Source organism: Dermacentor silvarum, chromosome 10 (assembly GCF_013339745.2).
Source record: "Dermacentor silvarum isolate Dsil-2018 chromosome 10, BIME_Dsil_1.4, whole genome shotgun sequence".
In the NCBI taxonomy this organism is placed as follows: Eukaryota; Metazoa; Arthropoda; class Arachnida; order Ixodida; family Ixodidae; genus Dermacentor; species Dermacentor silvarum.
Genome location: NC_051163.1, coordinates 39,676,252 through 39,701,818, shown reverse-complemented (window position 1 = coordinate 39,701,818; position 25,567 = coordinate 39,676,252). Strand labels below are relative to the sequence as shown.

The window sequence follows — 25,567 nt, the reverse complement described above, 5'->3', positions numbered from 1 at the left end:
TTAGAGTAAATAATCGTTTAACACATTGACTGCCAAATAGTACGTAAGGTGCCGCATGACCCTCCGTTCTTATTTTGCCCCGCATGCGCATTATGCAAACTTCAGGTGTCACTCTACTTTGTTTTTGTATGCTATTGAAATAAACGTAATAAAATGCGAACAAATGATATTTATATACAACATGAAGCAGTACATTGCTAAGGAGAACGTTAACTGCCAGTCACAGATTCATTTTGGTTTGCTTTGGTAAATCTTGACACTCAGCTGCGCGGAGAGCCGCACTTCTCTTTTCATACGCTCATCTGTTGTCGCTTTTTTTTTTTTTACTTCGCAGCATTGAGATATAACTAAATCTGTGTTGACATAGACAGAGAATTATTACGCATTAACTCTTTTTCGGAAGGAGAACAGTCAGCGTTCACGCCGAGTAATGTTCACACCGAGATGTGCGCTATACAGTATACCGCCAGCCTAAATGAAGAAAAAATAAACGCCACTACTACAGTGTCGTGATGCCAAAAATACTCATAAAAATTTGTAAATCATGACCTGTTCACTAGATGGGTATGCAATATTTTTTTGAAAAGCAAAGCACCAAAGAGGGACGTCACTCTCTCCTACGCTCTGTATCAAATCAACTGAAACCCGATTATTGGTTTACGACAACATTCAGAACAGCGCATTCAAACCCTACAACATATACTTCATCGACTATTAAATGCGTAATGCGTTACGCAGTAGAGCAATCAACATTGAAACCATCGCTTTTCGAAAAATGTGTAAGATTTCCTAAAGTACCTTGTGTAGTCTGCCGTTTTAACGTCGATAAAAACTCCATTTTCTCCCTATTTTATATGCCCTATGCTATTTAAAATGTTTTCTACTTGATGGGTGCTTATGTTTTGTTCCTGTTAGTGATATTGATTTCTATTATTTGTATCCTAATGTTGCATTTCCTATATGTCGTATGTTGCATTCCTAAATTACATTCATAAGCTCTTTGGTATGCATGTTGATTTCTGCTACTAACATTTCTCTGTGACCTTGTGGTATTTGCTTCTGGCGTCCGCGCAATTTTGATTGCTACTCGTTGTTTATTCACGCACTATTTAGTATATATATATATATATATATATATATATATATATAACATGTATTATGTGTATTATGTCCATTATATGTAGTAAACTAAGTACATACTTTCGTCCTATTTGTGCGCTGCCTATCTGCTAGTAAAAGGGGGGACCCGCGACTCCATCAAGCTATCATTTGGCAGCTTTTTTTTCTTGGGTCTCCCCCGCCATTTTAAGTGCTACTTGGTACAAATAAAGCTCAGAGTTCAAAATGACCCAATGGGTAAAGATTATTCATCCTAAGGTAATAGCCTGAAGAATAGCTTGCACCACGTAGTTTTATTTATAAAGAGAAACAAATGTAAACCGACAAAAAGTGTTCCGAGTGAGGACCTCTGCATTGCACATCTCATCTGACACCAGCTTATTGAAAAAACACTTTTTTCAATATGAGTATCGACCGCAACTAACCACATCTTGAAAATATTACGTGCACTCGATTTCACAGACCAGATCTTTAGTTCGAAAACGCATGGTCCTGGTGCAAGTAGCTAGTGGGCTTCCAAATGTTTGCGATTTTTATTACATCTTTTTGCAAAACGCGTGTCACGTCTAGGCGGAAAATTACTACCGCAAGATAGAGGGACTCAGAGGTCATTAAAACCGCGAGCGTGGGGTGTAAGGGCAAATTTGACATATTGAAAACGGGTTTCAAAAACCCTGACAACCCTCATTGTTTACTGCGATTTATTTCTGCTCATTACCACACCAGGAAGAAACGACCATGAGTTAATGCAGTTTCCTCTGCGCTGGAGGTGCTTTCGAAGGGTACATTTCCAAGATAGGGCACCATAAATTTTGGGAGGCAGGAGGCACTGCACAATAAGGAGAATACCATTATATATAGATCGTCAAATATAAATGCCAAAGCATCTAGTGATGCTTTTTTTTTCACTGTAACTTGATCTGATGAATACGCAATCAGCATTTTCTTTATGGGATGATATTTCAATAATCTCGGCTTAACCAACGAGCAACTTATCAAAGTGATAGTGATTCTGGTTGATTATGTGAATACCGCGTCAGTTGTTTTCAAATAGTTGTCATTTCAGGAAACTTATTGGCCAAACGAACCTTCAACTTTTCAGTATGCTACTTCAAACATTTCTTAAGTTTCGCCGCTGTCTAAGCAGATTTTTGTTCGGTGTGTAGCTGTCAACTTCAGCTTTCAACCACGAAAGATTTATCCGCTTCGCGTACTTGGAAATGAACAGAGAAATTTACTTCACAACAAACATTTTTCACTGCAGGATAAATAAATTCCTTGGCCATCAGTACTGATGACATCCTACATGCACCTAAACTTTCTTGTTCGCCACTAGTTTCAAGCTTGCTTTTGCATAGTAAAGAACTTACAAAGGCGACGACGCCTTTGAAAGTGCGTGCATGGACCGGGATTCTAAGGGCTAGGAAATTTCTCAGAACTGCCCGATTCCAACGGAGTTTAATCGTGCGGCAAGGATTTAGCGCTTCTCTCGGGCAGTTCCGGGAAACTTTCGCCTTCGAAAGTTGGTTGTAGGTCTTGTGGGCGTTTATCATAATGACGACCATTTTTTTATTATTATTCTTTGAGAAAGATTGCAGTTCAGGTACTTTAAGCGCAGAGAATGCATTATATATCTTTCTACGTAGACAAATGTGCGTTTCGAGAGTGTGGTGGATTGGAAATAAATGCTTCATTTTTTTCTGAGTCATAGTAAAAATCTTTTATAGTTACTATGGTCCAAATTTCAATAAGCCGTACTGTGGACGCTCTTGAACCGCCTCCCCCGATCCACTTTATTGTGTTTCCCTCACCCCATTTGACTTCTGTACAGCGGGCTTTCCTCAGCGGAATTTTTTTCTACTTATTGCGCCTTTTTATGGCGAATAATTTCTGTGCGTTTTTGACAATACTACTGAATGTACATTTAAAATGATCCTCATGAAACTTGTTTGAATTTTACAATAATGCTTTCGCGGTCTCTATAATGAAAATTGTGAGCCCGTTTCATCGTCTGCGCATGCTCAAGTGCCCAGTATTAATAGCCCATTGAAATATTTAATGAAGTGTATATTGAAAACATACCATGCTCGGCGTTATCTATATGTACATACTCGTCCGTTTCATATCGTTCTCGTGGAGTTTGTAGCTTTTTCGAGAGGTGATACCGGTGAAGACGAAATTGTGTGTAACTACGTCTTGCAGTTCGGTCAAAAAGAAATAAAAAGAAAACAGTGAACCACCAGCTATGTGTTATGTTTACCTTGTTTATGCAGATAACGAAGTAGGCGGCCTGCTTTTTTAAAATAATTGCAGCGGAAAAAAAGTATTTACCAAATATAGTCAATGGTAATTGCTATTAGACGCAAGAAGGTGGTATCGTACAATATCGGATGTAGTTTCCACAGAAATGTGTTCCCTATGGCTGCGTACTAAATTCAAACAACTTGAACATTGAACACACTTTCCCCGAATCACGCACTTTCTTGCCTTTCTATTCGTCGCACTGATACGCGCAATCCTCGCAAAATTTTGAGAGACAGTTCTTGTTTGTAAAAGAATATCTCGAATAAAAGGAGAATCAGCGTATTTTTTTTAGTACAGGCACTTGAGAACATGTGTCGTATTTACCCGTTTAAAAAAAATAAAGTGTCTGTGCAATAACGTTGATCAGGCACAAAAACCGAGTCGTAGGAACCGGCGTCGGTAAAGTACCCTACCAACCAAATATTAGTCACGATGTCCCGTGAAGGACTGTAAAAAGATTTTACGAAGATAAACGTTCGTGAGCGTAGCCCCACGAGCACATTTATAAATTTCCCCTATCTATTTTAGAAAACCCACGTTGTACTTCACACATTCGAATAAAGAAATAAAAAAAGCGAGAGAAACGTATCAGAATTCGCAAAAACAAATTGTTCTCACCTTTCTCTGTCCTCCCGTCGCGCACTTCCTCGATTCCACGCGATTTTCTCGGGGCGCGGGCTGACGAAACACCCAACTCCACGAGTATCGTCACACAATGGAGTCAAAACCAATAGTCGCAAACTTAATGGCTTAGCGAATAATATCGACTTGTCTCCCACTTCCTTTTTTTTTTCTTCTTCTTTTTCTCTGGCAAATACCGATGAAGCGAGAGTACTTTTCAAACTGAAACTTCTTTGTACAGTTTCACTCTCGACAGAGTTCGGTGAGCGCGCCAACTCGACGCCGGGCAGAGCAGACACTGCCGCGCGACCAACTTTGGAGCCCGCTCTGGACGAACCCGGGGTGCGCGCTTCGGCGGCCGTCTCTGGAGCCCGGGAGGCGGAGCCTGCGCTCTCCTCTTTTCCTTGTATATTTTGCTTCGCGCTATCTCCCTCTTGCTCTAGCGCTTGCTTGCTAGCTTGCTTTCACAAGCTTTCTCTTTCCACCGCCACTCTCTCTCTCTCTCCCTTCACTGCTTTCGCTTTATTTCATTCTTTTTTTGTTTTCATGGACGTGATGACGTCACAGGACGCGCAGTGGGTCGAAGTTCACTTCGCTCCAAGCTAACGACGTGCGTCGCCCACGGTTCGGAAGAGATGCACGTAACTCCGCCGAGCGACGGTTTGTGTTTCGTTACGCCTCCACGTTAGGAAAGTTCGTAGTGCGGAAACTGAACGGTGCAGTGGTGTACTACGCGGGATAAAGTTTCGACAAGTGGGCGTTTTTTTTTTTAATGTGCTGCAACCATCTAGCGCTACAAAAACTTTTTCTTTAAATGTGAGAGATAAAAGCATCCTGATGAACGTTCGCATAAAATTGGCAGCAAACTTAAACGTGCTTGTGGAGACAGATGTCGATAGCAGTCGTCGCTTGACTGGCAATTAGCGTATCGCTTTTATTCTTTATTTTTTTGCGCACTTCCCATCAAATCTCGTCTGCTGTTCTAGTGCAAACACATTACTTAACTATTTTTAGCTGTCATTAGGTAGCGCCCATCCACTGTAACGCGCGATTCAAGCTGCCGCAGTTTTTTCCTGCAAAGGATGCATTTCTGCATGCACTGTCTGCGTGCGGCAAAAGCAACTTACTGTGGGCAGTCAGTGGACAATCGGGAGCGTCGAGACGGAGCGACGATCTCCCTCCATGATGTTGGATTCGAGCCCCAGTGAATAGGATTTTTAAACGAGATTAACTGCAAACGCAGATCAAAATTTAAGCTTAAAAACTCATATCGAGAATGTTAGGTGTATGCGCGGCTGGCTGTAAAGTGTACCCGGCAGTTGTCACTAAGGTAAGAAATGTTGGTTCTAGAACACGTAAAAGCTAAGGTTGTTTTACCTAAAGAGTGAATAAATGATTCATAACGAAATAAACTATCCATAACAAATAACAAAAACGTCAGAGGTAATATATCTTTCTTTTTTTTAACGTTTTAAAAATTTATAGCTACATGCTGAGGCAGGACTTCGGCACGGCATCAGGCAACCACGCCATTTTTTTTTTACACCACCGGTTCCCAATTCAAAACAATTACAACACCTGGAATGCTTTCACGCACATGGGCACTGAGCAATTCCCGAACCTCACTAGCTGGCTTTGTTGCATAACATGCTTGCGTATCCCATGCTTCCCCTCCTTGAATGAGTCTGCTTTCGCAGTCCTTGCTTCATTAGTACCGGCCAGTGTTGATGATGATTATTGTTATTGTTTATTGGCATACCCTTTGAAACCGGGCGGTGAAAAATAATCAACTAGCCTGCTTGATTTATTTAGCTATGCTGTACACGTCTTTCATTGTAGCATTTTTGTATACATCTCCATTTTCTTTTCTTTCTTTTTTTTTCAAAACTTCTGTATCTGCCTTGTATCGCTCCCTATGCCTGTAACGGATCCGGTCGTATCATTCTCTCCCCTGCTTTGTTTCCACCAATACTCAAAACGTCTCTTTCGTTGCGGGCAGGTTTGCCCCGCCACCTGTATTCGGAAAGGAGTACTAGATGACTTTGGGAATGGCCTTCGAGACTGTGAGCGCACCACGGGCTTTTGAACGTGAAGCTTCGTATCCGAAGAACTACCGTTTCGGCAATCGGTTCAATCACCATGGGAATTAGCTCATCTATAACGTCTTCGCATCGACCAACACTTGGGCTGTTCTCCGCGGCCCGCTTCTGCTATCCGAGTCTGATGTGTTATGTAATTTGCGTTACAAATTGGATTTGTTTGTTGCCGCGCTGTTTCCAGCTGCCATTTCACAGGGTTTGTCGGTGGTTCTGCACTGTTTGCAGCATGCCACGCACTGTCTTCATTCGCCCTGTACTAAAATTGGGTGTATATGTGCAGATACTGTAAAGCGTTGAAACCTCGTTTCACCGCTTTCGCCTTGGTGTGGCCTACGCAAAGCACTTTCTCTTTAAAATCAATCGTGCAAGCTCGACGTCTTCTACGTTCTGGAGAGGCGGACGTGGACATAGACCACGTGCTGTTGTACTGGCTCCCCCCTCCACTAGGCGCTGCAAGTCCAACAGCTGATCCTAAAATATATGGCTCTGGGCCATCATCTATTGTAACTTGGCATGAAAGTTGGACTTTGGTCAGTTGGTGGTCTTGAAAGGACAGTTTTCAGTGCTGTGAAATAATTTTCTCTTTCTTTGTGTGTGTGTGTGTGTGTATGGGTTCAGAGATGCGGTCGAAATGTTAGGGATGACTTTATGCAGTGGCTCGCATTCGTTGTTCTTGTTGTTTCCTCTTCCTTGTTTTTTTTCTCTTTCACACTGATACGCGTTAGCGTTTGCGCGTAGTAAAGTGTCCTTTTCATCATAATTCTTTATATGTTTATGTTGAAAAAAAAACCTTTATTTTTTGCACGAAAGTGTCATGGGAGTTGCCGGAGGTCTACTGATACCATCTTCTCTAGTTATACCTTATTTAGCCCTATCTGCAATTTTGCGCGCGTTTCGTCTACACAGAAGGATCTTTCCCCCAGGATATTACGATGGTGTGTTGGCGCTGCTAACTCTGTTCACCGCAATAGGGCCTATGTGCGAGAACTGACAACTTGGCAGATACGCTGCGCCACATCTTGTGTTACGTGTCAAGTGTTAGATAATTTTTGTTTATGCAGGCCACGTCACTCGAGGACGTAGAAAGATAGCTCTGCGGCTTTTCTCAAGAAACTTAGTTTTGTTTCCCGCAATTATAGGCGCTTTGCGCGCTGTCTACCCTATCGAAGCCTAAGCACGTGCGCGTTCGCGTACACCTACACTTTCGATAACATAATTATGAAGTGCATTTTAATCAAACTTGCTGTATTCAGTCCTTTTTTTTCTTTTAGAGGGCGCATGTTCGTAGGAAGTTTGAATAAGTTTTGTGTTCATGACGAAAGAGTGCCTCGTCCTAATTTACAGTGACAGGCACACTCGTGATGTGTCTGACGAAGATGTTCGCCCCTCTGAAATACTGCTGCTCCTCGCGCGTGCGATTTTTCGTGCGTTCGTGTGTGGGCGCACGTGTGTGCGTGTGTTCTTCTTCTTCTTTCTGGGGTTTTACGTGCCAAAACCAGTTCTGATTATGAGGCACGCCGTAGTGGAGGGCTCCGGCTTAATTTTGACCACCTGGGATTCTTAAGCGTGCACTACAACGCAAGCACACGACCGTTTTTTTTTTGCATTCAGCCTCCATCGAAATGCGGCCGCCACGGCAGGGATTCGATCCCGCGATCTTGTGCTCAGCAGCGCAACGCCTTAGCTGACTGAGCCACCGCGGTGGGTAAGTGTACGTGTGTGTGCGCGCGTGTTTGTGTGTGTGTGTGTAATTGCGCTTGTGTCGTGCAGAGACTCGAAATGGCAGCAAGATGGCCAAACGGCAATAATCGAACATGCAGCGTGCGGGAAACCCAGATAAATGTGCAGACGCGCGCGACCGACCTGTGACTGTGTCCTTGTCTTTTTTTGTGACCTGTAAATACGTTTTTTTTTCTAATTAAATGCCATTTTTGGGCTCTAACCTCTCTGAACAACCATGCGTTAATCCCAGCCGTCACTGACACACTCTAGGGAGAAACTAGCACTGCCCACGGCTCGCAAATTCCACCTTCTCCGCGCAGCTTCTGAGCCATGTAGTTCGCCCACACAAACAAGTCGTGTCGTTTAACCTTTCGTGCCTTTCACAACCAAGCAGGTGTCGTTGTTCAAGCATCCCACGCTACCCGACGTGCGTTCTAACGCTGTAGCCTTTGAGCCTTACGTAACAAACACAATTTTCTGTTACACAAGAGTGATAGATGTAACAAGGGACATCGTTCTTCTTTTTCTCTCTCTTTGATTCCAGTACCAAGTACAAAAATAACATTTCATCTTTCACGGCCTAGTATAAACGCCGCCTGATGTTCAAAATTGTATTTAGTAACGTCTGCTGTTGGCCTAGTTGGTAGATGGCTAGAAATAGTTTTAGGCGCAAAAAATAAGACACGGACAAAGGAATAAAAGACACGGACTGGCGCTCTGGCACGGACTGGCCGTGTTTTTTATTCTGTTGTCCGTGTCTTATTTTTTGCACCTAAAATCATTTCTAGGCAAAATTGCATTGGCTATGCCGGGTGTCCCAGTTAACTTGGACCAAGATTTAAAAAAAACAAGAGCTCTAGAGAAATCGAACCGACTGCACAGTAGCGGCAGTCGTGTGTACTTACAGCCAGCATTTTTCTGATCACGAAGTATTATTAAATAATTGCTTTTAATTAGTGAACTGTTTCACTATTGCTTGAATCGCAAGCATGTCAATTACAAAGTTGTAGGGCACCTAAAGTAACCTCCGAATCAAGCATTTATTTGTGCTGAAGTGCGCCTGGTTGTTTTTTTTTTTCCTAGAATAAACAAAAGGCTGCGAAATATGACATAGATGTGCGCTCGCGCGCCGCTACTCAAGCGCCTCAAGCAACCTTTGAAGATATACGACTGCATTCATTTATACCCGCATCGTACAAGGCTTCGTCATGTAGGATGGCTCGAGAGGTTTCTCGACCTAACTAGCGTGGTGCGATAAGCGTTAGCGTCTGCGGACGCAAGAATGTTGTGCTCGATCATGAGGTACTCGGAATGCATTAACCTTCGCATGTCATGAAACAAAGCTGCAAAAGAAATTCAACCGATGTTAAAAGAAAACAGTGCGCAAAATTACAGTCCCTAGTGCACCGTCACGGTTTCCCGGCTTCGAACCCCTCCCGCCCTACGGCTCCGCTGCGCTTATCAATGCGTCAGCGTCGTGTTCTCATGATGCCGCGACAATCGCACAATGTGACGCCCTGTATCGAGCAGGCGCCGCTAGTAAAGCCGTGTGTCCGTGGCTATTCACTTGGGAGCGCTTGAGTATGGTGGCGCACGAGCGCGTATCTATTTCGTATTTGGGATCTTTCGCGCGCTTTTGTTTTTTCCCGGAAAAACCAACGAGGCAAAGCGGGGCACGAAACAAATGCTTGCTTCGGAGGTTATATTTGAGGTCCCCTACAACTTAGTAATTGATATGTTTACGATTCAAGCAATAATTAAAAAGTTCACTAATTAAAAATAATTCGTTAATTAATACTTCGTGATGTGAAAAAAATACTGGCTGTAAGTACACAAGACTACGGCTACTATGCAGTCTTCATTGCTGGGGTTTTGCGTGCCAAAACCAGTTCTGATTATGCAGTTGGTACGATTTCTCTAAACCTTCTGCTTTTTTTTTTTAAATCTTGGTCCAAGTTAACTGGGACACTTCGTATAATGTCCGACAATATCTGTGATAAGATCAAAGCACGGCGGCTTCTACTGATTCTCTCAGCGATGATCTACAGGGCAAAGACCCTTTCAACGACAGCCCAAAAGAGCTCTAGTACACCTGAATATCCCAAAAAGCTAACCCTTAGCGGCTAGGGTGTAAGCACGAAGTCGCGGGGCCAAATCCCAGCAGCGGCGGCCACATCTCGATGGGGCGAAATGCAAAAACGTCTATGTCCCCTGCATTGGGGGCACGTTAAAGATGCCCTGGTGGTCAGATTAATCCGGAGTTCCCCTCTACGCCGTGCCTCATAGTCAAGTCGTCGTTTTGGCACCTAAAACCCCAGAATTCAATTCAGTCTTTGCAATGTTTCACACCCTAGGCTGACCTCGTTGCTAACGCGGGCCTCTTTCAGGATTGAGTAACCTGGCTTGCGGTACCATGATATCGCTCTTAAAGGCCCCCTCACCATGTTTCAGCACAGCGAACAGAGAAGCGAGCTGAGTATGCCACGCGCTGATAAACGTGTCGGCAAGTTATCAAACTGGTGCATATTGGCTCGAAAACAACTGAACTTTCGAACAAAAGCCCCCGCTTCCTGCTGGACAAAGAAGGTTCCACGCATGAATGTTTTTTACGCGAGACGCAATGTCTGCTACGTGACCAGTAACAAACGGCACGTAACTTCTGTGCACCATTCATTGCAAAACGCCCACAATCATCACTGGGTTTCCGCCGTGAAGCAATAAATGGAGAGGTAAACGAAGGTGGAGGCGGAGCTCAAGACGAGAACGTGACGTGGACTCTTGGCTCCGGTAAGGGAAAAAAGCAAGGAATAAATATCGCTTGAGAATCCTGGTCAAGGTGAAGGGAGAGGGTATCTATGTTGGCAGTATGGCGACGTGGCATTTAAACTTTTATTATCTGCTCTAATACAGAGCCCATTAAAGAAATCTTGTGATAACACGCTTATCAGACGGTTCTTTACAATTCAGAGTGTACAACCAAAATTTTCTAAATTTGGTCTAAGTTGCCCTACATTGTACATTTTCGTGGATCTGGGAAATGTTATACTGAACAAAGGAACCTATGAATTAACTTCAGAGAGCGTAAATGAGATGAACGAAACAATGACAACCATCTACTGAATGTAAGATTAAATTATAAATAGGTTGCTCGCAGGCTTCCGCCTGACTGTTCGTGATTGGACCAAGACATTTCCAGTAGACTGCCTGAAAGCTCGATGTAACTTGTCACTGAACTTAAAAATGTGACGCACCCTGTGACAAAAGAGCTTGGCTTCATTCTTTCTTTTTTGTGTTTGCAATATGTGCTAAAGTTGAGCAGAACTTATAATTGGCGCTGTTTTATTCGAAGGCGAAATTAAAAACCAAGTTATTCTACTTCTTATTTGAATGCTTGGAATACTCGCGCCACTCCGTTCGATTTGTTGCTAAAATGGGTGCTGTGCAAGAGGCATTGGCTTTGTTTGAGCTTCCTTTATGCAGCTTAAAGCAGTAAAATCAATCGCTTAGCTGCGTATTTCCTAACTTACTGCCAGAGCATTCACTGGTCAAAACTGGGGAAGCGTACGACTTAGGTATGTTTCTGTGCACTCACACGCAGAAAGACAGACAGACACACACACAGACAGATAGAGACATACACAGACTTACAGACAGACAAGACACAGACAGACAACACAGATACACAGGCAGACAGACACGTAGACTGAAAATTTGGAAAATTGTGTTGATACCTAAAAAACAGAGACAGAATGAAAGCAAGAACGTGGAAGATGGCTGGACAAGTGCTCTTTTACACCTATGAATTTGCATACATGTCAGGCTGTCGCTGCGATGAATACACGTGCGTTTTTCGGAGAAGTTAACTAGTTGCAAATCAGCACCTTTGCAGTCACTTTCCTTGTCCACGCTTTTATTTCATACTTGGTTCCTAACTATGTACTTGTATTCCAACTGGTCGTGCATTCTGTTTTACTAAGACAAAATGTGCGTGCAGGCTTAGATCCTGCCAGCGGTGCCCTATATTTTGTTGCGATGCCATCGACCGCATTGACCTCGTATGATGCCCCGTCATACGTTTGTGACATGGACAAAGGATCAATCCATTTAGTCTCTCCTGCCGTCCAGCATAACTAATGCATTAATAGGTTAGGCGATGTGAACGTGTGAGGTCACCGAGCTGCCCAGCGCTGCAGCATTACGGAGACCACGGTCGATTTGTCACCCACCAGCCCTCGCTATCGGAAAACTGTCAAGAAGCCCGGACCCGTGTACTAGCTTCCTTTGCCGAGCAACCACTCAGCAGGGAAGCAAAACACGCCCGAGCACTGTTGGCTGTTACCTCAGCTCCATCTTACAGATAGCTGTTTGCTGTTAATATTATTACGGGGAAGCTAATATTGTTTGGTAACAATATTGTTATGTCCAACGCATTAAAGATGGTATTTCCTTTTGTGCGGAACCTGTCGTTAAAAGAAACTCATATCTAGGCTCCTGCCGTTCTTGCTGACAGGTATCGTGGCTATAGGCGGACATTAGCAGCAACAAAAATGCAATGATAGTTTCGCTAATTCACATATATATGCAAATTACGCTAATGACTAACTTTAGAGCTCATGTTGAAATTGAAGCCGAGGAGTATTGCAGTCATACCTGCTTAGCAGAAGTCCTAAGACTAGTCCCACTTTCAGGATACCCGGCCCCTAACCTGCTAATCCCGAACTGTTAGAGGCACGCTTTAGGGAAACTATTAGCTGAAACGTCCATGCATTGCGTAGCACATTTTAAGGTAGCATAGTTGTTAATTAGCAGTTTATTTTATGTTAATAAGCATATTTTCTTTATTAGCGATATTATCGCTGAAATGGTTCTCGTTGCAAATGTCCACCTATAGGCCTGTCTGAAAGAACGGCCGGGATCTAGATAAGACATATTAAAATAAAACATGTGTTGCACCACATGAAACACTTGTTATATAATACGCTAAGTTTAATGCAAGGCAAAATTGAAGTTTGCCCTGGAAGGCTTTTTGCAGACTGAAGTAGGGTTTTAGAATGCTGGATGTAGTTTTCTTTTGTAGGTATTTCAACAGCGCATTCAAAAAATAATTTAAATATTTCTGAATTAGGTTTTACCATGAATAGAATTATTTTGTACAAATGTATTCTCTATGGCCAGAAATAAGGGAGAACATCTTTAATTTGAATTGTTGTTTAACTGTGTTCGGGTATTTTAGATTTAACTAGGCGCGTGTTGTTTACTTCAGCACGTCCATTAATTTGGATGGCTGAAACATCCCACAACATTGATCATCACACACTTTCGAATAAAAGAACAGTGTATACATTTAGGTATCGAACACAGCCAGCCTTTTATTTTTTATTTTGGATGCCGCAAGTTGTCGCATACTTTGAGCAGCTGTATGAGACATGGAACACACGTGCAGCCTATATTTGCAGGTAATGTTAATTAGGCTCCCAGTGGCCGCTGTTCTACCAGCAGACATTATGTGAGAGACAAAGCTATACCTCTGTTCTTTATTACACTGCTACCATACACACAAAAAAAAATAGAAGTCGCACTAGGTCGACAATGCCTTATTTCATTACAGCTCTGTGGAAGGATTTCATATGGCGCGGAGACAACTTCTTTGTGCGACAGAGTGAAAGTTCAAAAGGAATAATTAGGAAAATAAAATAGAATACGATCAATACGAATCAGAGAACGTTGTTTATAATTATTGATGAGAAAATATGATAAGACCGAGAGGAAATAAAAAGCACGAACGCCGATCGGCAAATCAAATATCGCGTTTCCGCAGAAACCAAAACCCAAAAAAACACATAAGCGTAATTTTTAGAGAGTGTTCTCTCGCAAAGCATGCTCGCACGTCATTTATTTCAAGCATTTCAACAAATGTTCGCTTAAAGTACATTCCAAAAGTCGGTTGGATCTCCACGTTGCTCTTGCTGTCAATGTTGCGCCTTTCCTGCTTTCTTCGTCTTTTTTTTATTGAAGATGCCCGAAATGAGACGAAGCGTGATACCATCGTATTATGTCTAGTACGAGGCAAACAATGCAACACATTAGACTGCTTTTTTTTTTCATGCCGGTGATTCGTTTCGCGGAAGATGCAGACAGCCTGCGAATAAATTTGGCACTCTTTTTGGCACCAGAGCATTTTGAAGGCTGGAAGCCTGTACGTCCGCCCGGCCGTGGTTTTAAACGGTGCCCCTAATCGCAATATATGCAAATTATCTACTCTAAATATTAGTGTGCAGGACGCTTCACGTACCATATTGTTGAAAGATGGCGAGTCGGGTTAGTCAAGTGACGTTCATCGTGGTATGATTTTAGAAGAGCTACAGCTGACGCTAACGAAATAAGGAGAGGCATGATGCTTCTTTGTATGTCACCTTTTGTTCCTATTGTTTTTTTATTTAGTTCGAGGAGAGTGTTTCGTTCGTTGTTATTAGCGGCTGTGACAGATATTGCTCTCCCGCCTTTTGAAGATAGATTTTTGGAAGAAGCCGACACCACCTGGTCAAACATTTGAAGCTAATTAAAAATAAAAACTAATTTACTTTAGAGCCGTCAATCTAGGCCACATGTAATTTCGAAATTGAAGCCAAGCAATTGAGAAGCAGTATATGCTTAGTGGAAATCTTAAGAATGGCGTTACGTTCACGATATTCGCCTGCAAATACCGCTAGACATTGCACTGGAGTTCGAGTTGTGAGTGCTACCGAAAAGCCTTATATTGTAAACTGTAAACATGAATGTAAAAAGTATTTCTTGGCACATATTAAGGATGAGTCTTTCGAAATTTATGCTAGTCATGGCATGGTTGCGTAGCTGGCTTGGCTAGTTTAGGTTGCATTCTTCGTGGCAGTGTTTTAACACATAAAAAGCGTACGAAAAATCAACAAAGGAAGAACAGCGTGCTGACTATCAACTAATAGTTTGTTGAGGGCTACCTGTATACGTTTACCATGATTTTCTTGTTAATAGACAGTGGATGGCTTTTTTTATTGCTGTTGGATGACAGCAAGGCAGTGGCGGGCGACGATTATCGTCTTTTTCTCCTGACAGATTTTGTGATATTACTCAGTCCCTGCAATATATATATATATATACATACCGGGTGTTTCAGCGAACACTTTCAAAAATTCTTAAAGGTTGCCTGTGGCAGATAGCACAATTCCAGTTCATGAGCTGGTCTACTCGAAGAGGCGGGCATTACTTGCACAAGAAATTTAAATGCATAATCGGCTAATTAACAAAAAATCACTAATTAAGTTTTCACTAATTACCTGATGGCCCATATTGCAATTTACAAATTGTAGCCGTGGAGTTCACAAGGCGGATCCACTTGGCACGAATTCTCGGGATGACACCATTTTTAAGATATGAATTCCCGAACTTTGCGGAGAACTGCAGTGGCGTTCCAGTTACTTGCTTGACGAAACGTCGCTTCATGCATTGAAGCGCCAAAGTGACTGGAACGCCGAGTGCATTTCTCCGCAAATTATCTGTACAAGCGTTCCAGATAGCTTGGCCCTGCTCACCAGGCGATGCTGGTCTTCAGGGCTCGGGCTTGTCAGCTGGGCCTCCCACTGCTCGACGGTTGGTTCGGTGATGGGTGGTGTCGAAGTTTACCCATTGTAGCCAAACAACTCAACGTACCATAAAGCTTACACTTCGAGGTAACAGGGTAACTTTACGAGTCATGCGGGGACAAGCCTTCAAGAGTGCGAGATTATTACGGCTTAGCTAAAAATTTAGTTCAGCGAATGCTAGAAAGAATTCCACGGTCATTACCCGCAATGTTTCCATGTATCCTTGGAGCATAGAACGTTACACCGAGTTCTCTTTCAGAGGAAACTTCCAGGATGTTAAAGGCAATGCCTGGCGAGTCTTGAACATTTGTGGCCTAAATATAGGCGCTTGGCAAATAATTAGTCATTTATTTTCTCAAATTTTAAGCGCTATTCAAATAGGTGGACTCTTGGCCTACTGAGCTAGGAGTTGTGGCGATTTGGGCCTGTTGATTGTACATTGGAAACGTTTTGCAGTGCAAAAGCAGCATGGACACAAAAGAACACATTGGACGGCAGATTAGTACAAACCACCAATAAAGGTTTATGGACCTCCACATATGTTTATACTGCGTTCTTCACCGTTGCACATGCGCACAATACCTTCCGAGAAAGAGCAGCACTTTATCTGACAGGTGTACAGAAGGTGTGCTGATACAGGCTGAACCTAGTAAAGATATCTTTTCAGCCTCTGTTATCTCGAGGGTGCGTCTATGATCACTTCTGCTGACAACACTACACAAATCAAAAATGGCCTTACATGGACAGGAACTGCAGTGCATTGCTAACCAACCATCACGTGCCGTCTTATTTACCTTCAGCGCGTGTTCATTCAACTTATCGTTCAAACACCTCCCTGTTTGGCCTATGCATTGCTTTCCACATGACAGTGGAATACTGTAAACTGCATTAGTTGCACAACGAACCAATGGATCTTTGTGCTGCTTATTGCAGCCTCGTTGATCAGGAACGTTCCTCTGACTGCAGAGTTTTATCTTTCTTCTTCTTCTTTCTGGGGTCTTACGTACCAAAACCCGTACTGATTATGAGGCACGCCGTAGTGGAGGGCTCCGGATTAATTTTGACCACCTGGGGTTCTTTAACGTGCACTACAATGCAAGCACATGGGCGTTTTTGCATTGCAGAGTTTTATGAGCTTATGTGGTGCCGAAAACACAACATTCACTTTCGAGCGGCCTGCAATGTTTTTGATATTATGGGACAGCTTATGAATATATGGCATGACAGCGACATTTTGACGTGTCTTGGGAGATGTAACCTGTGACCGGTTAATCTCCATGCGCAATCTTCGGAGCAAAGATTCTGCAACAGAACACTGCGCATGCAACGGGTATCCAACTTGTAACAATCGCTCAAACTGGTAGCGAAGACCTGATTGCATCTGATGCTAACACGATTTTTAACTGCATTCCGAAAACATAGATTGACGATTCCCCGTTTTACCTGTTTAAAATGCGCCGAGGCATGCGACAAAATCGGTTCATTACTTCGCGGTTCATAGCACCAACAGATTTTGTCCCATCCAAAGACAATCTTATTGTCAAGAAAGTTAAGAGTATTGTTGCTGGGCATTTCATACGTCAATTCAAGGGACTTCAAGTTCAAGTTCATTTATTTACCACATTCATGGAGTTTCACATAAGTGGTTGGGTCGAGAGAAAAAAAAAGCTGCATTAAAGACAGCTTGACTAGCCCCACATCCCCGGTTCGCTATGGCAGCATGGCAGTAAAAGAAAAGTACATTTCATCGTCGTTGTCAAATGAGAAAACACATGATATCCACAGAAAACATATTTACAAAAAGTGAAATTTAACTATGAACATATTTAACACAACATGCTTAAAACAGAAGTGTTAGAGAGTGTGCGAACATTTTCGTAAGAAATATAAAAATAAGAAAAATCGTCTCTTAACGTCTCAAGAACAACAAAAGCATTTTCCTGTACCTCATCAGTACCTTTCTCCAGCAGAACGAGGTAGTCATCAACGTAACGAAAGACTTTTGCCACACTCTTTCCATCCAAACAGCCCAGCACTGCTCTGTCTAATCTAGCCAAAAACAAATCACTGAGAATTGGTGCTTTACATGATCCAATACATATGCCTTTTTCTGAAGGTACGGCTTCCCTTTCCACTGAACGTATGTTTACCTTAGATAAAAGGTCAAAAGTTTCAAAAAGATCACTAACCGAAATACCAGAGGCGTATCCATTGCAATCAATGCATCTTCTACGGCAGCCAGCAGTTCATCATGAGTTAAAGAATAAACCAAGTCTTTAACGTCAATAGAAAACACACCAGGTTGTTTATCACAGTTAGCGTCTTAAGAATATTAAGACTTCGTCTGAATGTTTGACAACAAACCAAGGAAGCACAGATGTTGCTCTCTTGGAAATTGTATACCTTTCACAACTTCGCAACCAAGAACAAAAAAAGAAACAGAAAATGCTGAAAGGCTGTGGATGAAACAACTAAACTCAAACCGTAGCCACGCGATCGATGTGTGTACAAGACCGATGCTCCCTGCTGTCGGCTCCGGCGTTAATTAAATCCTGCCCAAGAGCTGCTGGCGGTTATACCGCGCGTAGATCGCTCTCAACTTCCCGAGAGCACAGCCAGCGCGTGCCACAATCAGCAAAAGCCCGGCATATGTTGCGCGGCTTCGAGCCACAGTCTAGGCGTCCCGACGGCAAAACTCCACATTCTTCTTTTTGCTATTTTGGCCCCTGTGTGTTTACCGAACCTTGATCGCCCGATCACGCGTGCTTCTACAGGTTCGAGAGCAACTAAACCGCTGTAACCGCGGTGTAGCTTTCTTGCCTAGGTATACGCTGCAGGGGGAGATGTTGCGGCCGCCGGAAACAAAGTTGCTAGCCGTTCATCCCTACAGCTGCTGCACTTTGCTACCGCCCAACTCGTGCTTGCTGGAACTTTACAGAGCCACGCTGCCAGTCGAAACGACCAGGTGGCATCCGGCTGTAGAGCACGCTGTCTTGTCTCTTTCCCTCGTCATTCTGCATGCATGCAACTAAAAAAATACAGCAGCATTCTCTCTCTGCATCAGTTCCTCTTCTCAATTTTCTAGATTCCTGTTCGCTTGGTCCCCTATCGTTGCAGCGTGAGAATGATGTGTTGGCGCAGTGTAGCCGTGGAGTAGGTGTTGCAATAGTAACAACAGTGTGCAATTAATGTCTCCTAATGATTAAAGGTATCCTGAACCACTTCGGGCGCTTGGTGGGAAAAACACTGTCCGCGGATAGCATATACGCTGCTATGAGAATCTCAGCCAAGTTTTGAAGTCGTGCGCGGCGCATGGAGCTCGCAAGCGGAGCGCGAAGTTATCTTGTTCTCAAACTCTCTCTTTTCAACGGAAGCCTGCTTCTCACTCTTTTCTGGACGCTTTATTTTGTAATATAGCGGATTCCTACACGCGGCTGCTATTGGTGAATAGATGGCATCAGTCAAAGAGGGCGCTTGGATCGGTGCGCTTTTTCCTACTGTTACTGTGTATATTTATTAAAGCAGTTTAATAAACAGGCTGAAGTAATCGAATATCGGCTTTCGAAATGCTTGCGTACTTCTGGAAGAAGCCGATTATCGTCTGCTCGCGCTCGGCCATGGTAAATATACCTGGTAGCGATGCTTCCGTAGAAGTCGGCAATAGTTTCAAGCGCAAATACACAGACACAAAAGAGCACATGAGACACCGACGAGCGCAAACTACCAACAAGGTTTATTGACCACCCCACGTGTTTATACTATGTTCACAATTACCGCTGCACATGCGCACAATTCCTTCTAAGAAAGGACAACTCTTTATCGGACAGATGTACAGAAGGTGTGCTGATACAGGCTGAGCCTAATGAAGGTGTCTTTTCAGCTTCTGTTATCTCACGGGTGAGCCTATGGTCACTTCTGCTGACAACAGCAGACTTTTCAAAAAGAGGTTTACATTGACAGGAACTGCAGTGCATCGCCAACCAACCATCACGTGTCATTTTCTTTACGTTTAGCGCGTGTTCTTTCAATCGTTCATTCAAACATCTCCCCGTCTGCCCTATGTATTGCTTGCCACATGTTAGCGGGATACTGTAGACTACATTAGTAGTACCTCGGCCGCTGGATAAAAAAAAGGTGACCTTCTTTTTATCCAGCGGACGTGGTAGTACAGTGAACAAAAGGGTCTTTGTGCTGCTTATTGCAGCCTCTTTGATTACGAATGTACCTCTGGTTGCAGAATTTAATGAGCTTTTGTGGTGCCAAAAACAAAACAATACCTTTCGAGCGGCCTGCAATCTTTTTGATATTATGTGACAGCCCATGAATATAAGGGATGATAGCCACTTTCTGATGCGTGTTGGGGGATGAAACCTGTCATTGCAGGCCGCTCGAAAGTTAATGTTGTGGTTTCGGCACCACAAAAGCTCATTAACTTCTGCAATCAGAGGTACGTTCGTAATCAAAGAGGCTGCAATAAGCAGCACAAAGACCCTTTTGTTCACTGTACTACTAATGTAGTCTCGTCAGATGAAGTAGATTCGTCAGATGAAGGTTATTCTAGCACCAGGGTTATTTTAATTGCTATCAAATTGTTGCAGGCGTTTTGCCTGTTCACCTTCATACAAACCACCATTTATGTCCTCATTATGAACACCTTTGTCTGTATCCCTTTTTACTCCCATTCCCTTTTCTAGTTTTCAGTTGGTGGTCAGAACTTTCACTCAGGTCGACCGTTTAGTTTTTCTATTGTAACGAATGTCTCTCTCTCTCTCTCATGACGCAGTAGATTTCTTTTGTAAATTGTAATAGCAGTACTTGCCTAATCTAACTTCGTAGCATTATGGAGAAACGGCCGAAAGTATAATCTGATTGAACCTCATGGCAAATACCACGAAACATTTCTGTTTTAGCTCGATAATGGTGGAGACCAATGATAAAAAAAACGAAGCGCAAGATATCATTAAAGCTAGGTGGAGCCAAGTTGTAAGGTTGCGCAGTTAAATGGCACCCACGGGGCTTTGGATCCGCATATGAAACTTCCAATATTTACTGCTAGTACAAGCATGCGGCCTTGTTATCAGTAGTCACATTCCTTTCTATGTTTACCATATTCTTACGAACCAGCCCGGCATGCATTGAAGGTTCAGCTTATGGCGCTCTTCTGCTGCTTCTGCTTAGCGTATCAACAACGCGACATGCTTCACAAAAGAGGATTACGGCGCATAACGTTCTGCCAGAGCGGAGGCTGACGTCAATTATAAATAAACGATCAGACATTAAGAGGACTAAGAAGCCAGAATCAAACGTCTAATTAAGCTATCTTTCAAAGTTAGTCGCAAGAATGCTAATGCGCATTAGTCCATCAAGAGTCCGAGGTGGGGATTTTAAAAGGACGTGGGTTGAGAGCGCCAAACTGAAGCGGTTTGCTTCCGAATACGCGGCTTTTATCTAGAAGCAAGGCGAATGATAAGCTTATACGTTTTCTTTTCTCGCCTTTATTATAACCTCCATAAGACAGATTGTGTAGCACAGCAAATAAAGTGCCTATACTACTGCGGAATTGATAGAACAAAGTTTGTTTTACTCAACTAAGGTTCTCGGGGGCATTAAAATTTTAAAACTCGTGTGCGGGTTTTTAAAACGTTTGCTGAAGTATTGCGATACCGTGCTTTGGTATCAACTGCGAAAGGAGAGTGCCTCGTATATAATCACACCATTCTATAGTAGCGAGTGATCCGTAATGTGTGCACACTTTTTTTTTCTTCCCCGAACTAACATCCACGTAGCTACCATCGAAATTCTCTGAACTTCGCTTATTGAGGCACCCATGGCGGCAAAATTGATATACAGTCGAACGCGGATATATCGAATCTGATGGGGATCACAAAAAAGTTCGATATATAGATAATTCCATATAAATAAAGTAAATATCTTATAGGGGATTAAAAATTTTCAAGGGGATATTACTGCTGTTCGTTATACACAATAATTCATTATAGGTGGGTTCGATATATCCAGGTTCAACTGTATTTTACACCACTCTGAAGTAGTACTGTAATTTGTGCGTAAAGATATTACGCACAAAGATATTACGCACTCTCAATATCAAATCTGTGTGTGCGACATGCTCTAATGTATAAAGTTTAGAGAACTGCGAGATCTGCTTTCGATGCGGCTTAAGGAATTCGTAAGCTTTGTGCTTCATACGCTTTTAGTGCGTGCGTGTGTGCGTGTTTGTTCGTTCGTTCGTTCAACGAAACCCTTATGCTTACTCAGGAAGGAAGCTTGCAAGTTAAAGAAGAATTGCAAACCTTTCTTTCTGAGAAACCCTCAGGAGCTTCGTGCTACAATTATGGGGATGAAAAGTATTCCCTTTTCATGAACTTTCCTGAACCTTGCCGGCTTGCTTACTATATTCGGCACCTTTCTGATTTCGGATTGAGCTCAAGAAATTGATTGCCATGAGAAGGCGAAACATTCACGAAATTTCCTTAACGTAAACGACTGACTTGAAATCTGATGAAGGTCATTACAGGGGAAGTGGGAGGGAGGGTCTTCACTATCGCCAATGTCTCATTCAGTAGTGCCTTTCTAAAGCAAGTGGCAACACGCGGCAGCTACTTCAAGTGAGCTCACCTGTGCTCATTACAACTATCGTGTCAGTGATTTCTAAACACTGGCAACAGCGTCATTTTGCGTGCCCTGTGCAAAAACAAACAGGAATAGATCTAACACCTTGACGAAACTCTGACACTACCAACGTACAGTATACATTCAAAATCTTCAATTACTCTGGTCGTCCATCAACACGTCCTTCTTTTGGAAACCGTCAGACGCTGCAACTGCTCAGCTAATCATGGCCCTCAAACAGAACACAAAAATAACAAGTGGACATTATGTTGGCAAAGCTACAATGCTAAGAGCAACCTGTATATCACTGAGAATAAAGACAAAAATGCAAAATGTACACAAGAGGAAAGTAAATATTGAATCCGATATGTTCAACAAACATGATTCCATAGGTGGATATAGCGGGGATTTTCAATATGGAGCTTCAGTATAAAACATCTCATTTTCAGTTGTATTGCTAGAGAGATGGATTTCTCTTATGTCCAGAATCCGATTGGTTCATATCTGCAGAACTTTTAATTTAAAATGTGTGTTCCAAGCAAAGCAATAACCTTATAGGGTAAACGTTTAATTGAACACGACGATGGACAAATACGCCAGAGCACGGGGGTGTTATGCGGACTTAGAGGAAATGACATTAAAAATTTCGCAAACAGGCATTGCTCTCAAAGAAGAAAAGCAGAGCTTCGTCACGCAACCGAAAAATTTACCATAGATGTGATGTTTCTTTGGTGCGTGCCAGCTATGTTGTTAGGTTGCTGGGGAGAGATTGATGCAATGAGGTCACCGGCTACTCCGTTTCTCTACGTTATACAGCAAGAGATAAAGGAGTATATGATAATACCAAAAAGTTTTGTGGGAAAACTGACAATAAAACTAATAAAGATAAAACGCGGACACGAAGAGGTCCCTTGACGTCTGTCCATACCGCTAACAGAATAATATCTACACTTCGTCGTGCTTATACATTGGTTCAAGAGTCATCCGCATAGTAAATCGATAGCGGATCCAAGGACACACGTCTGTTCTAGTCCCGTCCACAGTAGAAAGTATAAGCGCATCACTTCATATTTCTACTTTATACAACTACTTATTACAAACGCTTATCTAACTCACAAACGCTTAAAGAAGTATTTTAACCCCTCATTCTGCATTCACAAACTAGTTCTACAATACGCACCAACAGTTCACAATATCCACCACGTCCCCTTCATCTTTCCAGCGATAGCATAACCAGCTGTTATATCTCACAGACAGTTCTCATGAGTGATGAAAAGCCTTTTTTTTTTTTAATCAGCCCTAGTGTTTGCTAGTCGCTCCCCAATGTCTACGCATGCAATCATCATGCGCATCGTGTCGTTACAATCGTGTCACCAACTATTCTCACTATTAACTACACAATTGAAACCTGTCTTTGTGTTGGGTAAATTTTCAATAACTAACTCTTTGGCACAATGAGCGAGTAAATACAAGTGTTCAATTTGATATTTAGCATCGAATTCCGAGATAAATTGTCGTTCTAATACCGTTTCTTCGATTTTTTTAAGCAATTCAAGTTTACATTAGCGGCTTTGAACGGGCCCTCCAGATACTAGTGCGTGCGCTCACGTCCTGGAGCCTGTTCTCCATCGTCATCCCCGCGCCGCCCTATTTCTCCTTTTCTACTTCTCTCTAGGCAGACTAACAGGCTAGATGACATTTCCTCAAAATAAATTTGAAAGCGAATTTTTCCCGGCTTACAATCACCCCCTCCCTTTCGTCTCCCTACACAACAGTGATTGTCTTCGTATACGCACAGTTGCGGAGGTAGTCCACGTAGAACACGTTTAAACCTTTCCTCGTGACCCCGACCAAAGTCGTAACTTTATCGGCCATTCCAACGCTACATGCAACAGACTTTGTAAAAGGGCAGCCCTATCCATGGCCGACAAAGCAGGATGTATAGCACCTAATTAGCCGCCTGACGAAAGCTTCGCTTCAAATATAGTTTCCAACAAGCGCGCTTGATCTGCAGAAGTTTTTTTTTTTCTCGTTTTCTTTTTTGATTTCGTTAATTCAGACGTACGCGTCACTGTGTTCCAATAGATCTTCCCTTTCGAGGCACCTCTGGCATGGAATGGCTGCCGGTGTAGCATGAATTTGTGGCGGTTTTACCGAGAAAACGACCGTTTTGGTTGGCCGCTGGTGTACCGGCGAGACAAATTTATCTGTGTGCGTCGATACTACTCTCTTAGACCGCACATCCTTAGTTATTGCATAACCGATTAAGTGAAATTAAGCAAGCGAGAGCGCCCAGCTGCGTAGAGTTGTTTTTTTTTTTTACTTGTTTGAAACTGCTCTGGAATCCTTTTCGAAGAGACAGTTACGATTTTGTTAAACTTCCACTAAAGTTTGCTATTCCTGAATTTTGGCTGATGTTACTGTAGGTAAGGTGAATGATGTGACGGAAAAACCTGCTTGAATATCTCGTCTGCTGGGCTATCCACATCTGCTGAAACACGCCGTGTAAGTACAAAGTGGCGTTAAGGCAAATTTTGTAGGTAGGAAAAAGCAGTTACGTTTAACCACCTAATGTGTACAAAATACATGGCCACTTTCCGCACTATACTAGAAATGAAACAGTCCTGTTCTTGTGAAATAGATTTCAGTTCAACGCCATTGATCCTTCGAAAGAAGTGTGCGTGTTTTGTTCGGCTAATGTCAAAAACATCGCCAGTTCCGCAAATCACCGTGACCTGCTTTCAGCGTTCGTCATTCAGTGATCATTCGTGCCTGAAACTTTCCTTCAATATTTTGCGACTGTCGACTGAAAAGCAAGGGAGACAATTCAGATCTCTGTGCGAGGGTCTGCAACAGGTATGGTCGCGTGAAAAATACAGAATCTCCATTTAAAAAGCTGCGGCTCTTTACTTGGCCGCTGTTTCGAAAAAGCGCAGGAACCTTATTTGCAAAATACCTTTCTTATCTTCATCATCTTTGGCATATCTTCTCCTTTGAACCTAACCGCAAAAATGAACTAGAAAGTTCGTTATTCTCTGCTACCATCGCACTTCTTGCAAGAACACCAGTGAGATAGGCATCAAGACGGATTGGAAACCAATCCGTCTGATGCAATTGGTCCAATTTATTTCTCGGCACAGAGCGAACATCAAAGGGAAGCGATATAACCTAGTAAAGCCGGGCACCTTCCGCTCAGTCTACGCGGAAACACGAAGATTCACCCCATAAAATGAACGGTTTCTTTTCATTACTTTCTTCTGCGCCGTAACTGAGTCGAGGCTTCATGTTACTTTGTTTTCTCGGTGCATTACCTAACGGCAGGCTCAAGACTGCAAATAACCACTGAACATAGGTATAATTCACAATGGCACTTTGTACACCGTTGTGAAAGTAAAACAATTTTGATCGCATCCAATGTTACACTAGCTTCAATACATGCAGTGTGAGAGAAAAATG

General features: G+C 42.8%; 1 protein-coding gene across 1 annotated transcript in view; it reads right to left on the bottom strand.

Annotated features, from left to right (window-relative positions):
* The window catches only part of LOC119466286 (orexin receptor type 2), a 103,228-nt gene extending 98,914 nt beyond the window's left edge, over positions 1 to 4,314 (bottom strand). Inside the window, exon 1 of the mRNA XM_037726764.2 lies at positions 4,042 to 4,314. The gene's annotated coding sequence lies outside the window, so the exon portion shown is untranslated. The remainder of the gene's footprint in view (positions 1 to 4,041) is intronic.
* Between the last annotated feature and the right edge of the window lie 21,253 nt (positions 4,315 to 25,567).